General features: G+C 39.3%; 1 protein-coding gene across 22 annotated transcripts in view; it reads right to left on the bottom strand.

Annotated features, from left to right (window-relative positions):
• Positions 1-17,818, bottom strand: part of Nt5b (5' nucleotidase B) — a 178,055-nt gene that overhangs the window by 46,431 nt on the left and 113,806 nt on the right. For 2 of the 22 annotated variants that reach the window (XM_073977037.1, XM_073977034.1), the window contains exon 2: positions 17,674-17,775. The exons of the other annotated variants lie outside the window; for them this stretch is intronic. The gene's annotated coding sequence lies outside the window, so the exon portion shown is untranslated. The remainder of the gene's footprint in view (positions 1-17,673; positions 17,776-17,818) is intronic. 22 annotated transcript variants of the gene reach the window in all.

Here is a 17,818-nt window from a genome sequence, read left to right as displayed (position 1 = left end):
ACTATCATCAACTAAAGTTATGCATTGTAATTTCTATGCTTTAGAAATACCGTGGTTTCGATTATTTGGAAAAGAAAGGGGTGATAAATTGAGTTGGGAGTTGTAACACTTCGGGGTACATATCGATTGACATTACTCTAAGCGATCAAACACGAAAGCACGCGTGACACGAAATATGACACGATAAAACCAAAACTGTTGGACATTACAGCAATTTTACCTTGGAGACATACTCAGGCAAAATGCAATGTTTTCTCGTAGGAAACGAAAATCTATCAAGACTACCTGACAAAAGCCGCGTAATTCAATGCAGATTATACCCAAAGGATGCACGCATGACACGAATTATGCCACTACAAACGCCGAAGTCTGTCCAAAAGAATTTTAAGCCAGTGAAAAAATATGATATCGGCTCGTAGGAATTTGAAACTGGAACCCCGTGTGATGCGATGTACATAGTTTTCAAAGTATGCACACGTGACACAAAATACAACATAATAAACGTTCATCTCTTGTCCAAAAAATATTGTCCAATGCAGCAGTTTTACGAGGGAGTTATACTCAGGGAATGCATCCAACATTAAATTGAGGCTCTCAAGCCCGCGAAAACCAACCAAAACCTTTTTTGTTCTTTGCTGCAAAAACTACAAAAAAAAAAAAACTAAAAAAGCACGCACGATGCGATGCACAAGCGTTTTAGAGGATGTTCCCGTGACACGGAATACTGCACGATAAACGACCATCTCTTGACAATCATCAAATGGCAGCGGGTTCTTTGGTTTCGAGTCAATCTGGTACTCGAAACCATAGTGTTTCGGCCAGCGGCTGCCTATCCAACAAACCTATGCTTCTACGTAGGTTACATGCTGCTACAACAACAACAACCATTTCGTGTCCAAAACTGTTGGACAATAATCTAATAAATGATGGAAGCCTCTGGTTTTAAGTGGCGAGGATTTAAGCTACGTGAGTTCTCAAAGGTTGCACGTGTAACATGAAATACGTCGTTTTAGTCAATCTCTTGTCGAATGAAGAAGTTTTACTTGGCTCGGGAAATGTGTTGAGAGCTTAAGCCAGATGTCGTCTAGTCGGAATTTGAAAGTGTATTGTCTCCTACCAAAAAACTCCACATGATGCGATGAAGATGAACACGTGGCACGAAAATCGGCACGATAAACGAAAATAAAGAAAACATTACTTTAAGGGTTTTAGGTTCATGGAAAAACCCCTATTTGTTTACGGCTACCACATAGTACGTCCCACCTGAGTCCAATCTGAGTTATGCTACGCAAAGTACACACAGATACGCGAGTGACATGAAATTCGGTACGTCAAACATCACCTCTTAATCAATATTATTGAACATGCAGCATTTTTACTTGGGAGACACGCTCAGGAAATCGAGGCAATATTGCGTTCGAGGCATATATGGCTTCAAAGCCGAGGAAAACTTATGATGTCTAGTTGGAGTTTGGAACTAAAACCTTTTTTTTGCCTTATTAAGGCGAAGCTAATTTTATGGTGATATTTCAATAAATTCTCTTTCGAGTTGAGCTGTTATGACCTAAGAGGTACATTGAAAAATTAGGAATCAACACACACATTCTAATGTTTGAATGCTACGTTTCACGGGTCGTTAAGTACGATCATCAGGCATATTAGAATGTTGTTTTATGGGTGGATAAAGGCTGAGCTTGGAAACTAGCATTTATACCACAATTCATTCGAAACTTGTATGTATTTGAATTATTTATTTTAATGTTAGTTATTTAATTCCAAACCTTACCCTAACCCTATTTTTTTGTTAACATAGTACTTGTCACCAGTAAACCCTTGGAATTCGATATATATACATGGTTCTCAAAGGATGCATGCCTAACACGATACGACACGATAAACGCCTACCTCTTGTCCAAAACTATTGCAAAATGCATCAGTTGTATGTGGGTGGTCTATGTTCAGGGAATTCAGTTATTAGTACCTGTAAGCTAAAATACCTCGCATGATGCTATACGCAGGGTGCTTAAAGGAGGCACGCGTGACACGAAATACAGTCAACATTATGTTGAGGAAAAAACCCTTTCTGCTCAAGCTGTCCTTGACCTGTTTTTTGTCAAGTAACAGGTGCTACACTTGACCAAATCCCACTTGATGTATGAAGCACGTATCTCAAAGATTGCACACGTGACACGACAATAACGTTGAGCGTTTCAAGCCCGCCGGAAAATATGATGTTACCTTTGATACTAAAACGTTCTATGTAAAAGGTATATTGCCACATAATACCTGTCACTTAAACAAAAACCCGCATGGTGAGATAGACAGGATTTTCAGAAAGTCCATGCGTGGCAGGGAATACGGCAAGACCTTCTCTAAAAAGTGTCTGGACATTCCAGGTGCAAATTTACAGATCATGGTCCGTAAAACGTTTGCGGTCCATTTTTAATACCTTAATCATTTAGGCGAACGACCTTAAACACATTTTAGTACCATAAAAAAATTTGCCTGATCGGAATAATAGTTTTAGACCTCAAGTAGGTTTGGAAGAAATCTACTTCAGACTATTAGGAGTTGATTTAGCCCTGTCTGTCTGGCTGGTGTACATGATAACTCTCTAACGGATCAACGAATTTGATCCAAAATTTGCATTTCTTAATATTATGTCCAAACTTAAATCAAGTTCTATCTTCACGACTGCCACATAATACTTGTCAGCTAAACAAAAACCCGCATGGTGCTACGTACAGGGTTTTCAGAAAAAAGCACGCGTGACACTGAATACGGTACGACAAACGAGCCAGTTTGATGGCAGCAACAATGCAGGCATATTTGAGTCGCAATTCCCGTTCCGTCGCACTTTCTGTACGGCGATAATATTGGCATATACTGTGCAAAATATCCGCCAATGCCTGAATTGTACCTTTTCCCAAAAGACAAAAAGTCCGGAAATTTCAGGTGCAGATCAACTTATAAGATAGGTCATATTCGTCCACTCCTCCATCGGCCAACTCCACCACAAAAGTTCAAAATTTTATTGTTAACCAATCTCGTTCAAAATTTGCACCTACTAATATTTCTTCCAGATAGAGATCAGATTCGAATATGAACTATACAGGTCCACTATTTGGAGTACCTTTCAGACAAAATTTCAAAATTTAAGAGCATGTCTCGAATTGTTTAAAAATATTTTGCAATTGATTTTCTTCGCGGCCTGATACACCTTTTACACCAAAGTTTTTAGTAGTTTTTATGGGACTTTTTTACAATGGGTGCCACCGTGGTGCAATGGTAAGCATGTCCGCCTTGAACTCAGATGGTTTGCGGTTCGATTCCCAGGCCGGGCAAAAACATCAACGGCGGCAAAATATCCCTCAGTGTAATGTAGACGACATTTCCTGAGTATTCCATTTGGAATTTAGTATTAAGTGTTCTTTGGGAGCTGCGAAACATTCCCCATCGGAACGGAACCTTCCAATTTTCGGTATTTTGAAGGTTTTCGCCACATTATGTTACCGAAATGGCTGAAATTCGGTATTTAGTCTACTTTGGGGCTACGAAACTTTCCCCAGAATTTTTGTCAGTTAAGCTACACGTTCTGATATAGCCCCCTTAGAACGGTACATCCCGATTTTCGATATTTTGAAGATTGTGACCTCAATATCCCAACGAAAGAGCTGACATGTGATATTTAGTCTTCTTTCGGGCTACGAAAGCTACAAAGTGTACCTCCCGGTTTTCTTTATTATTAAGAATGTGGCCTCGATATTACACCGAAATTGCTAAAATTTGGCATTTAGTCTTCTTTGGGGCTACAAAACGTTCCACCAAGAATTTTTGGTACAGGTCCACTTCTTCATATGCCCCCATAGACCGGTACCTCCCGATTTTCGGTGTTTTTAAGGTTACACCGAAATGGATGAAATTTGGTATTAAGTCTTCTGTGGATATTTGTAGACATAGGTCCACTTCTTCATATAGCCCCCATAGAACGGTACCTCCCGATTTTCGATTTTGAAGGTTTTCGCAACATTATCCCACCGAAATTGTTGAAATTTGGTATTTATTATTCGTTGGGGGTATAAAACTGTCCACCTGAAACTTTTCGGTATAGGTCCACGTCTTCTTATAGCGCCTATGGAACGACACCTCCGGATATTCAGTATTTTTAAGGTTGTGGCCTCAATATTACACCGAAATTGCTAGCATTTGGTATTTCATTTTCTTTGGGGCTACGAAACTTTCCTCCAGAAATTAGTCAATATAGGTCCACGTCTTCATATAGCCCCCATTGAAGGGTACCTCCCGATTTTCGGTATTTTGCGGATTGCGGCCTATATACACCACAGAAATGGCTAAAAAATAGGGATTTCGTCTTCATTGGGGCTACGAAACTTTCCACCAGAAATTGGTTGGTATAGGTCAACTTCTTAATATAGCCTCCATAGAAGGGCACCATCCGATTTTCGGTATTTCGCTGATTGTGGACTCAATACACCACCGAAATGGCTGAAATTTGGTATTAAGTCTTCTTTGGGGCTATGAAACTTTCGCTCAGAAATTTTTCGATATAGGTCCACTTTTTAATATAGCCTCGATAGAAGGGCACCTTCCGATTTTCGGTATTTCGCTGATTGTGACCTCAAAAACCCACCGAAATGACTCAAATTAGGTATTTCGTCTTCGTTGGGGATACGAAACTTTCCACCAGAAATTGGTTGGTATAGGTCCACGTCTTGATATAGTCCCCATTGAAGGGTACCACCCGATTTTCGGTAGTTTGAAGCTTGGGCCCTTAATATACAACCGAAATGACCGAAATTTGGTATTTAGTCTTCTTTGGGGCTGCGAAGCTTTCGCCCAGAAATTTGTCAGTTAAGTTCCACGTTCTGATATAGCGCCCCTAGAACGGTACCTCCTGATTTTCTGTATTTTTGAAGACTGTGGCCTCAATATACCAACGAAATGGCTAAAATTTGGTATTTAGTCTTCTTGGGGGCTACGAAACTTTCCCTCAGAAATTTTTCGATATAGGTCCATTTCTTAATATAGCCTCCATAGAAGGGCACCCTCCGATTTTCGGTATTTCGCTGATTGTGACCTCAATACCCCACCGAAATGACTCAAATTAGGTATTTCGTCTTCGTTGGGGATACGAAACTTTCCACCAGAAATTGGTTGGTATAGGTCCACGTCTCCATATAGCCCCCATTGATGGGTACCTCCCGATTTTTGGTATTTTGAAGCTTGGGGCCTTAATATACAACCGAAATGACCGAAATTTGGTATTTAGTCTTCTTTGGGGCTGCGAAGCTTTCGCCCAGAAATTTGTCAGTTAAGTTCCACGTTCTGATATAGCGCCCCTAGAACGGTACCTCCTGATTTTCGGTATTTTGTAGACTGTGGCCTCAATATCCCAACGAAATGGCTAAAATTTGGTATTTAGTCTTCTTGGGGCCTACGAAACTTTCAACCAGAAATTGGTTGGTATAGGTCCACGTCTTCATATAGGCCCCATTGAAGGTTATCTCCCGATTTTCGGTATTTTGATGATTGTGGCCCCAATACCCCACCGAAATGCCTAAAATTAGGTATTTCGTCTTCATTGGGGCTACGAAACTTTCCACCAGAAATTGGTTGATATAGGTGTCCGTCTTCTTATAGCCCCCATTGAAGGGTACCTCCCGATTTTTGGTATTTTGCTGATTGTGGCCTCAGTATCCCACCGAAATGGCTGAAATTTCGTTTAGTCTTCTTTGGGGCTACGAATCTATCCACCAAAAATTTTTTGGTATAGGTCCACGTTTTGATGTAGCCCCTATAGAACGGTACCTTCCGATTTTCGGTAGCTTGAAGGTTTTTGGCTCATTATACAACCGAAATGGCTGAAATTTTGTGTATAGTTTTTTTAAGCGGGTTCTCAGATTGTAAGGCAAACGATTCCACCTGATGTGAATTCTTGTAAAATATTTTTCAAATGAAGTGGTTGTAACTGGGAATACAATTCGTGGTGGAGGGTATAAAATGTTTGGTTTAATTTTTTTCAAAACATAAAATGCTCCTTTCCTCTCGACATTTTTTTCTGGTACTATGTATTGCTAATGAGTGGCTGCAGGATTATTTGATGGTGATCATTGTTACCCTTTCCTCTACTATTTTTTTTCTCATAAAATTTTTAATTACTTTTTCCAATTTCATTCCAACTTATTGTTTTATTACAAATAATAGTAATAATAATCGATTAGAGAAGGCAAAACGTTAGGCAAATTAACTTTAATTAATTGCCTATTGTATGTGTGAGAGAATACAAAGCACTGCTGAACACATCTGTTTGTATTCACATCATGTGTTTTCACTTGCATTCTATGGAAATTCTGGGCCATTGGATCGATCCTTTATTGTTCTCATTGTCATTTTGTAATTACCCACGAACGAACAAATGCTAACGTTTCACAACACAACCAATAATGTTTATTCAGCCCTGACACAATAATTATAGAACACAGTTTCATTATATGCGAAATTGTTCAGGATGTGATTTTCCAATATGCTTATTGTGTCATTCAATATCATTGTAATAGAATGGTTAGGGGCCGGAATATGGAGAATAAGGTCGCAAAGTACAAGGGGAAGGAAATTGTATTGCTTTTGTATAAATCAGTTGCCAATTTTTATTATTTGAAGAGGATAAAGGACAGCATGAGTCCTTTTCAAAAATCCAAAAAAATTGTTAAAAAAATAATAATTAATAATTCGACTTACTCCTCTTCAAAAATTTACAGAATTTGTTAAAATAATTTTTTTTCTTGCACACGTAGCAATAATTCTATATGTATTATATACATCCTGTCCCACATTTGTTGTCATTTATTTCTTTAAAATTATTTTCAATTTTCGCTCCATTACCAACACAACAACAACAATAGCAAATTTTGCTACAAAAGAACATTGTAGCCTGTTATACTGCAGCTCTCCCTTATTGATATTTTTGTTGCCGCCAAACTCTTTACAATTGCCCTTTCATTGGAAAAAAGCTTCAATTGGCAATTGACTGTTTAAAACTTTGCCATTGTTTGCCTTTCATTCATTTTGCTATAAAAACATTTGGGACATTTGCAGGAGAATCAGGGAGGGGAAACAGCGGCAATGTGTATACTTTGGCTTACTAATGTATTTACCAACAAAGAGTAGCAAAAAAATGGAAAAATGGAACAATTGTTGGTTTTTTTACTCGAGCCAACAAGAAGTGTATTTTACCAAGACTTTAAACGGCTCAATATTTCCAGCCTGGGATTATTAATTGTTGTTAAATATTTATTTGTGTTAATGTCATTTATGGGTGTCATTAACTATGTTGACTTTTGCGATAATACATATGTATATATGATGAATATGATTAATAAGTTAATAAACATATATTTTGGGTTGGGTAAAGGTAATTGAAATTCTGGCTTGGTAAGGAGTATAAAAGCCTTGCATGCAATAAACTATTTCCCAGGAATATCCCCTAAGAGCAAAGGGAGCTTTAGACCCGTAAAAAATAAGATGTAGAAATTTGGGACTAAAACCACATAGATCGCCAGAAAACCCGCAAGCCCGTGTGATGCGATACACAAGCTTTTCAGAGGGTGTATTGGTCAAACGAAATCGTCCAAAACTATGCAGCAGTTTTATGTGGGAAATAGACTCAGGAAATGCAGTCAACATCTCGCTAAGGGGATTAGTCCGTAAAAAATATGCATGAGATTGTCTTGTCGGAATTTGGAACCTATTTTTATACCCTCCACCATAATATGGAGGGTATAATTAACTTTGTCATTCCGTTTGTAACACATTGTAATATAAAGTATGTATGGATATTTCTGAGTGAAATCGGACACTTTTTCAAAATGAAATTTTTGACTTCCTTTATGTGTTTGCTGTGGTGGAGTGGCTGCTCACACTGTGCAACAATTTTAAGGTGATCTTGTGCAAACAATTTAATCTGAGAATTTTTTGAAAGTACAGACCCAAATGACAAAAAACCGCCGAGAAATAGCTGTGTCTCAGATTATAAGCCTGACATTAGCCCGCTTTTGGAAGGTCATAACCGTATGGTCCTGGGGGACTTTAATGCGCATCATGAGATGTGGCATTCGGTCCTCGGAAACGACCAGAGGGGTATAGCGATGGCTGAGCAGATTGATAGATCTACCTTTTGCTCGGTCAATGAGGACGCCCCTACCAGAATTAGAGGAGCGTGTCACAGTTCGTCACCTGGTCTGACAAATTTAGGATGACATTTTTTATACCCTCAAGGAAGACCGAATACCAAATATCAGCCACTTCGTTGGTATATTGAGACCATAACCTTCAAAATAACGAAAATCGGGAAGTACCGTTCTATAGTCTGACAAATGACGGCACCTGGCAACCCGTCATTTCCTTGGATCAGACCATCTCCCCATAATTGTCCCCATCAGCACAACACCCAATTTCATCACCTCTGAACGCCGCACATTCGTCAATCATGGGAAAGCTGATTGGCTGAGTTTCAAAGAGTTCACCAATCACCGCTTCAGAGAATTGCCCAATCCTTCTGATGTTCGGGTAGCGGAAAGGACGTTCCGAGACATCATCAATGCTGCAGCCGCTCGTCATATACCTGCTGGTCGAATACCCGAAGTAAGATCAAATTTTCCAGCAGAGGCGACGGGATTAGCAAATGAGAGTGATGAGCTTCGTCGAACCAACCCCGACGACCACAGAGTCAGGGAGCTGACACTGGAAGTTAATAGGCTGGTCGGCGAACATAAGCAGAACAAGTGGTTAAATCATCTGAAGAGTTGCAACATTGGAGCCGGTATAAGTAAATTGTGGGCAACGGTTAAGTCACTCTCGAACCCCGGAAGGAGGGATGACGGGACCTCAGTCACGTTTGGCGACGTTACGTTGACTGACCCGAAGAGGTGTGCAAGTTACTTTAATCGACAGTTTGTCGAGCACCCCGAAAGTGACAGGGCGAATAGAAGAGTGTTACGTCGCATTAGATCTCTTCCTGCCGAGGATGAACCAACACAGTTTACAGTGGATGATGTTGCTAATGTCATTGGGAACACTAAATCATCCAAAGCGTTGAGCCCTGACGGAATCTCCAATATAATGCTGAAACAACTGGATGAGCCGGGAGAGGAGTGTCTCACGAAAGTTCTCAACCTGTCGCTAGCCACCCTTATTGTTTCCGAAGTCTGGAAAATAGGCAGGTTGGTCTCGCTACTGAAGCCGAGCAAGGATGCCAGCAAAGTTGAATCGTACAGGCCGATTTCGCTTTTGTCACCTGTAGCGAAGACCCTTGAAGCCTTAATCCTCCCCAGCATTAGACATAGCTATCAAGTTGCCGATCATCAGCATGGATTCCGTAAGCAGCACAGCACGACAACAGCGCGGCACGCCAGCAAATGTTAATCATACAGGCCGATTTCGCTTTTGTCACCTGTAGCGAAGACCCTTGAGGCCTTAGTCCTCCCCAGCATTAGACATAGCTATCAAGTTGCCGATCATCAGCATGGATTCCGTAAGCAGCACAGCACGAAAACAGCGTTGCACGCCATCTCCACACACATTTGTCGAGGACTCAACCAGGATTGGCCGTGTGATAGAATAGTGATGGTGGCGCTTGACTTATCAAAAGCCTTTGATACTGCCAAGCACTCCACGCCGGCCAAGTCTGAAACGTTGGATAATAAACTATATGTGTGGTCGCCAGGCGTATGTGGAATTCAGGAAAACAAGAAATCCAAGTCCCGTAGAGTGAAACAGGGAGTTCCCCAAGGAGGGGTGATATCTCCGGAACTGTTTAACCTCTACCTTTCCTGTATTTCGCCCCCTCCATACGACATTGAGATCGTAATGTATGCGGATGATTCTACAATCCTGGCGTCAGGTACCTACCCAGATGGCATCTGTGAGAGACTGAACTCCTATTTAACCGATCTTACCACCTTTTTCCACCCGAGGAATACGCAGATATCCGCCACTAACTCTACGGCCACTCTGTTCACCACATGGACGGCGCAGTATAGAAGAGAGTTGAATATCAGGGTCGATGGTAGCAGAATTCCGACCACAAACTGCCCCAAAATTCTAGGGGTCACATCCGACGGTCACTGCGATAAACTGAAATGTAGGAACAAGGTCCTCAAGTCCCTTGCCGGCGGCACTTGTGGTGCATATAAAAAAACCTTGTTGAACACGTATAAAGCGATAGGTTGGTCTGCGGTAAGCTATGCGGCGCCAGTTTGGTCCCGAATTTATGTGACACGCAGTGGGATAAGATTCAAAGTTGTCTGAACGCCGCCCTGAAAACAGCAACTGGGTGCCTCCTCAAATCTACAGTGGACCATCTAGATGAGGAGGCACAGATTCTTCCAGTACGACAACATGCTATCGTTGCAGTACTTGCTCGGTTGTTACCGAGAGAGCCTTCCCAATCACCATCTGCTGGCCACCGATACGCCAAGGCATATCAAAAAGGATATTCATGCTCTAGAGACGGAGGTCCAACGATATAGGAGAGAACCACTAGATCAACAGGCATATCAGGCAGGTTTGAACAGCATTCACACGGACACAGTTGCTGAGGCCATAAGCTATTATTGTGTCAATGCAGTCATCGAAGTACATCCCCCATCTATCGCAGCTGAAGAGCGTCAGCTGCCACGGCAACCAGAGTAGTTTTGGCTCAATTACGCTCGGGATATTGCAGTCGCCTAAATTCCTATTGGGCGGGAATCGATCGCACCGTTCTTGGCATCTGCCCAGTATGAGGCATGGGCCCGCACGATACTAAGCACCTATTCAACTGTCCCGCCAAACCTACTCATCGAACTCCAGTGGACCTGTGGTTACATCCCATCGAAGTAACCACTTTCCTGGAACTGGAGACAGACCCAGAGCCAGATTGAGCAGGAGAACGAACATACAAACATAATAATAAAACACTGTTACAACAACAACAACAAAAACGGAAATCAAAAATCTCATTTCGAAAAAGTGTCCGATTTCAATCAGATATCCCGATATATATACTTGATCAGCATAAAATTCTAAGTCGATATAACCATGCCAGTCATACAGCTCGATAGAGCTATATAATCTGATATAGAAGATTCCATTACTCCTAGGATGTTTGGTATTGCAAATGGAGCGATATACCCAGTCCACGTTTTGATGTAGTCCCCATAGAACGGTACCTCCCGATTTTCGGTATTTTGAAGGTTGTGGTCTCAATATACCAAAGAATTGGCTGAAATTTGGTATTTAGTCTTCCTTAGGGGTACACAATTTCCACCTGGAATTTGTCGGTATATGTCCACGTCTTCGTATAACCCCCATAGAACGGTACCTCCCGATTTTCGGTATTATGAAGGTTGTGGTCTCAATATCCCACTGAAATGGCTAACATTTGGTATTTAGTTTTCGTTGGGGTATAAAACTTTTCACCTGAAATTTGTCGGTACCACGACTTCATATAGACACCATAGAACGGTTCCCCTCGACTTTCGGAATTTTGAAGGTTGTAGTCTTAATATCCCTCCGAAATTGCTGAATATTGTTAACCACGCCTTCATATAGACACGGTTTTAGCCTCAATATCCCCCCGAAATGGCTGACATTTTGGTATTTAGTCTTTCTTAGGGGTGTACAACTTTCCACCTGAAATTTGGCGGTATAGTTCCACGCCGTCATATATCCCCCATAGAGAACGGTACCTCCCGATTTTCGCTATGTAGAAGGTTTTGGCCTAAATATCCCATGGAAATGGTGAATTTTTTTATTTAGTTTTATATGGGGGTATAAAATATTCCAGAAGATAAATGTTGGTATTGATCCAGGGTTTTATACAGGCCCCGTAGAAGGTATCTCCCGATTTTCGGTATATTAAAGGTTGTGGCCTTAATATCGCACGGAAATAGAAATTTGAATTTTTTGTAAAACATTCCACCAGAAATTTGTCGGTATATTCCAGGTTTTCACATAGTCCCATAGAACGGTAACCCTCGATTTTCGGCATTTTTAACATTTTAGCCACATTACTTAACCAAAATGGCTGAAGTTATGTATTTAGTCTTCGCATTAAAAAAGGTACAAAATATACCTATCAAAAAATCAGACAGTATTGGTCCATATTTTGGTATAGCCTGCATAGAAGGGTAAGATCCGATTTAAGCTTTTTTTGAAGATTGTGGTCATATTCTTCTACCGAATTGTTTGTTTATTGGAATTTTTTGTTCTCAGAACATATGCCTTAAAGGTTAATATAAAAAGTAAAAAAGTATCAGTCGGTTGTGCCAACAGAGATATACCCTCAGCCTGTGTCGGTTGCTCCGGTTATGAGATATCGCGCTTACCATTGTAGCAAATATTTTCGAACTTTTGTGAGGGAGGTTCTAAAAGGAGTGGACCTATAAGCCCCACCTTCGAACTCTGTCTAATATTCGAAGAAATATTACCATATGCAAAGTGTGGACCAACGCGGGAGTTATCTTTCACACCAGCCACTACACATGCTGGCTGAAGGGGTTTTTACAGCTTTCTGATCATTTTCTCCGGAAGTATGGACTTGTCCATCAAAAAAACTTGTACCATCGAAACCTGCACTTTTCCGAAATTTTGTAATGGGGACATCGGATACAAGTTGTTGCAAAATAAATCAAAGGGATTCTAGAGCAGGCCTTTAACTCAAGTTTGCCGTAATTTCATGTGGGAGTTACCCGAAGGAATAGACCGATATGGTCCATATTCGAACTTACTCTAATTTTGGACAAAATATTACGAAATCCAAATGTTTGGCGAAATCCGTTAATCCGCTCGAGAGTTATCATGCCCAACAGCCAGACAGACAGACGGACGGACATGACTAAATCAACTCCAAATTGTCTGTAACGGATTTCGTTGAAACATATTTGGGGTCTAAAACCATTATTTCGATGAGGCACATTTTGGTCGTATACCCACGTTAGCCAAAAGGCCGAGGGTATAAAAATACAACTTTCTCTTAGAATAAATGCTCTAAGCGATTTTTTAGACCCACTCCAAAAGTTTAACATAACACTTCTTCTTGGTGTTTCCTAGGTAACACTTCCTTTCAGTTTGCATTCAACTTTGTATTAAAATCACGGAAAGTTTCAAATTTCTGTTTTTCCTATCAAATGAAATGTAATCCTTGAAAATCACACCTTATGACATTTGGCAAATCAATTCATGTCGTAGCCAAAACAGGAAAAAACTTTTAAATACAATTTAACTTTTTTTTCTAAAATGCAGACATGCAAGCTTTGGAAAGTATTAAGTATTCTTGACAGAGGAAGTGTGGATGTGCATACGCGAGTAGAACACGAAATGCGGTGTATAAATTTACATTAGGGTGGGTTTCAAATGTCAATTATTTCAGACGAGAAGTAGAATACTGGATAACTTTTTGTCATTAGGTGGCCAATAGGACACTCAAGGACAAAATTATTTGAGGCTAAAATGCACTATGGTCCAATTAGGATAAGATTTCGTCTCGCACCAAGGCCTAAGAAGAACGAACGTAGGAAGCAACCATTTCCCATCATGCAGAATTATGTGCATAACTACAAATCGGTGGCTGTTGGACTACTTCTTGTTTTCACGAAGTCTGAACTAGACATGGTTCTAGTCTAGGAGCCTTAGTTGTACAAAAATAGGGTCGTTTAGATAGAAAATATACCACTTCGCCACGTCCAATACAGACAAGGTATGATATCTGAACAAGAATCTAAAATTTAGAGATGGAGGCCTCTCACCTAAAGTCAGTATCTTCTTATCTACCTGCATGTCCTATTAAAGCCCCGGTCCACCAGAACATCATATAAAGAGGCTCTTAAGAGAAATGGGAGAAATGCATCATCATGATGCGATGCCAAGTGTTGATCATTTCCATTGAGGTAGTAGCGACGCAAATGCCAGAGGTGAGTCCGTATTCAAGGTTATACTGAGACAAAATCTATGAATATGAAGTAGGAGTAATGAAATTACTTTTCAAAATAGAATCAGGGGGAAGTTATCGATATATATTCGAATCCTTATAATTTGTAGTTCAAAATTACATTTGTAATTCGAAATATTTCAATTGTAACTCGAAATTTCCATTTGTAATTCGAAGCATTTCAATTGTAATTCGAGAATTATATTTGTATTTCGAAACATTTCAATTGTCATTCGAAAATTCCATTGTAATTCGAATTATTCTCTTTTAAATTCAAATCATTCCATATATAATTAAATTTTTTTCATTTGTAATTCGAATTATTCTATTTGTAATTCGAATTATTCCATTTGCAATTCAAAATACATCATTTTTAGTTCGAATTATATTATTTGAAATTCGAATTATTTCATTTGTAATTCGAATTATATTATTTGAAATTAAAAAAAAAATCAAAATATTTTTTGCATTGATTTTACACCTGCTTTTTTCGAATTGCGAACAAAATTATTTGAATTACAAACGAAATAATTCGAATATCAAATAGAATAATTCGTATTACTAATGAAATTATTTGAATTTAAAATGGAATAATTCGAATTACAATCGGAACAATTCCAATCTCAAATGGAATTCTCGAATTACAAATGGAATGTTACGAATTAGATATAGAATTCTCGAATTACAAATAAAATCAGTAGAATTACACCTGAAAAAAGTGTAGTTGCATTGGATCTGTATGGGGTTTTTCGAATTACAAATGAAATCGATCCACAGGCCATAAAACGTGGATTTTTTAAGAATATTTTTCATCGACCCACTGGCCATAAAAGTAGATTTTTTATACCCTCAGCATAAATGCTAACTAGGGTATGTATGTATATACACTTTCATAGGGGGAAATGTGCCTCATCGAAATAATGGTTTTAGGCCCCAAGTATGTTTGGACGAAATCCGTTTCAGATAATTTGGAGTTGTCCGTCCGGCTGGCTGGTGCGCACGATAACTCTCGAAAGGATAAGCCGATTGGGTCCAAAATTTTGCTTCGGTAATATCTTGTCCAAACTTAATTTAAGTTCGAAGATGGGTTATATCGGTCCACTCCTTCCGGTACCTCCCCCGCAAAAGTTCGAAAATGTTCGGAAAATTTGTGCGCACGATAACTCTTGAAGAATGTAACCGATGTGGTCCATACTTTGCACATCGCGAAATTTCTCAATCGGTCCATGCCTTCGGGTACCTCCCACACAAAATTTCGGAAAAGTTCAGTTTAGGACCTGCTCTCGAATTGTTTTGATTTTTGTCGTAGCATCTTGTATTCACGGCCCCCCACACGGCGGTACAAGTTTCATCAGGGGCAAGTCCATACTTCCTGAGCAAATAGCCTGAAAGTTACAAAAAACCCCTATGACACCGTGTGTAGTGGTGGAGCGCAAGATACCTCTCGAACGGATCAGCCGATTCGATCCAAAATTTGGCCTTCATAATATTTTGTCCAAACTTAGTTTAACTTCTAAAGTGGCCCATATCGGTCCTCTCCTTGGGATAACTCCCCCACAAAAGTTCAAAAATGTTCGGAAAAATTGTGCTCACGATAACTCTTGAAGGGACGGACCGATGTGGTCAATACTTTACGAATTCTAATATATCTACCAGATATAGATAAGGTTTGAATATGGACTATATTTGCCCATTCCTTCGGGTACCTCCCACACAAAATTTCGGATATCGGTCCTCTCCTTAGGATACCTTCAGCACAAAAGTTCAAAATTTGTGTCCAAGTGCAGTTTAGGGTCTGTTCGGAGATCCTTTGGAAATTTATACCGATGGTGTACGGCAGTTTTCCGTAGACAAGTCCATGCTTCCTGGCATACTGGTCCAACAGGTGTTTCATCGACCCACCTGGATTTTTTAAAGAGTTTTTCAACGACCTACAGGGCAAAAAACGTGGAATTTTTAAAGAATATTTTTTCATCGACCCACATGAAAAGAATATCTTTTCATCGGCTCACAGGCCATAAACGAGGATTTTTAAAAGATTTTTTTATCGGCCGACAGGCAAAAAATGGTGGATTTTTTAAAGATTTTTTTTTTCGCCTTAAAAAATTGGATTTTTTAAAGAATTTGTTTCATCGACCCACAGGCCATACAACGTGGATTTTTTAAATATTTTTTTCATCGACCCACAGGCAATTAAGCTTGGATTTTTTTAAAGATTTTTTTCATCGACCCACATTAGGCCAGGGCGATTTGTGTGGAAGGAAAAATCCTTAATAGGCCCTTTGCGATTATGATTCCTGGGATTGAACTAAGCAAAAAAGTCTACTGGACCATATGTCTTCGATGAAAATCGAGCCTCCCGATTTTGACTTTAAGTTTTTTATCTACGTATTTTGACATCTTGGCATATAACAGCCAAACCATTGAGATTTTCGAGCCAACACAAAGACAAAAATTGTAGCCAAGACAGTAATTAAGAACTCCCTAATACATCGCAAGAGCATTGGAACGCTTTTTCAGACAGTTTTGGTCTTGAGAAGGTGCAAACTTTTCGGAAAATGTCGATAAATGGCACTGTGCTACAAAAGTTGACCAGAAAAATATTCAAGCGTTCTGATGCAAAATTCCATCGTGTTGTGATCCATGGAGAACGAAAATGCCTTTAGTTCGTTTGGGTCACTTCGTTTTATTTTTTTTATAACGGTTAAAGTAGTGAAAATTTGGGTTTCTTATATTTTCAAATTTAAACGGGCATATCTTATTTTATCGACAACGGTTTTCTTTTGATCCTTTTTATTTTTAAAGGGGTGGATATTATCTTTTGAATAAGCTATTATTGTTTTAATTCCTATAACTGAATATCTCTCAATTTTCAAAATAAATATTGAACAAAACAAAAAAATATTATATTTTTGAAAATTATGAGAAATTCAGTTATAGGTTTTTTGTGGGCTTTTTCAGACTTAAACCACTATAACTTAGCCATTTGTTAACCGAATTAATACAACAATAGCTTATTCACCCCTTTAAAAGGAAAAAGGACCAAAAGAAATCCGTTGTGGAAAAAATAAGATATGCCCGTTTAAATTTGAAAATATAAGAAACCCAGATTTTCACAACTTTTGCCGTTATAAAAAAATAAAACGAAGTGACCCATGGATCCCAACACGATGGAATTTTGCATCAGTACGCTTGAATATTTTTCTGGTCAACTTTTGTAGCACAGTGCCATTTATCGACATTTTCCGAAAAGTTTGCACCTTCTCAAGACCAAAACTGCCTGAAAAAGCATTCCAATGCTTTTGCGATGTATTAGAGAGTTCTTAATTACTGCCTTGGCTACAATTTCTGTCTTTGTGTTGGCTCGAAAATCTCAATGGTTAGGCTGTTATATGCCAAGATGTCAAAAAAAACCTAGATAAAAAACTTAAAGTCAAAATAGGGAGGCTCGATTTTCATCGTTGACATATGGTCCAGTAGACTTTTTTGCTCACTTCAATCCCAGGAATCAGAAACGCGAAGGGCCCATTAAGGTTTTCAGACCGCCTCGGCCTAACCCACATGTTATAATACGTAGATATTTTAACGATTTTTTTTCATCCACCCACAGGCCATAAAACGTGGATTTTTTAAAGAATATTTATTCTTCCATTATGTCGTTTTGAAACACTGTGCGATACTCTTACCATGCATATCCTTTTTCGTCATCTAATGCCACAATACACACACACAACTAAGCTGTAATTGCGCTTTAATTTATTTCATTACAAAATACTGACGACCTTCAGCTATTTATTGCCAATCAATAACAGGGTTAAAAGGATGGAAGGT

Source organism: Musca autumnalis, unplaced genomic scaffold (genome assembly GCF_047663935.1).
Source record: "Musca autumnalis isolate F117 unplaced genomic scaffold, ASM4766393v1 scaffold_3, whole genome shotgun sequence".
Lineage (NCBI taxonomy): Eukaryota > Metazoa > Arthropoda > Insecta > Diptera > Muscidae > Musca > Musca autumnalis.
This window is presented reverse-complemented; position numbering and strand designations above follow the sequence as displayed.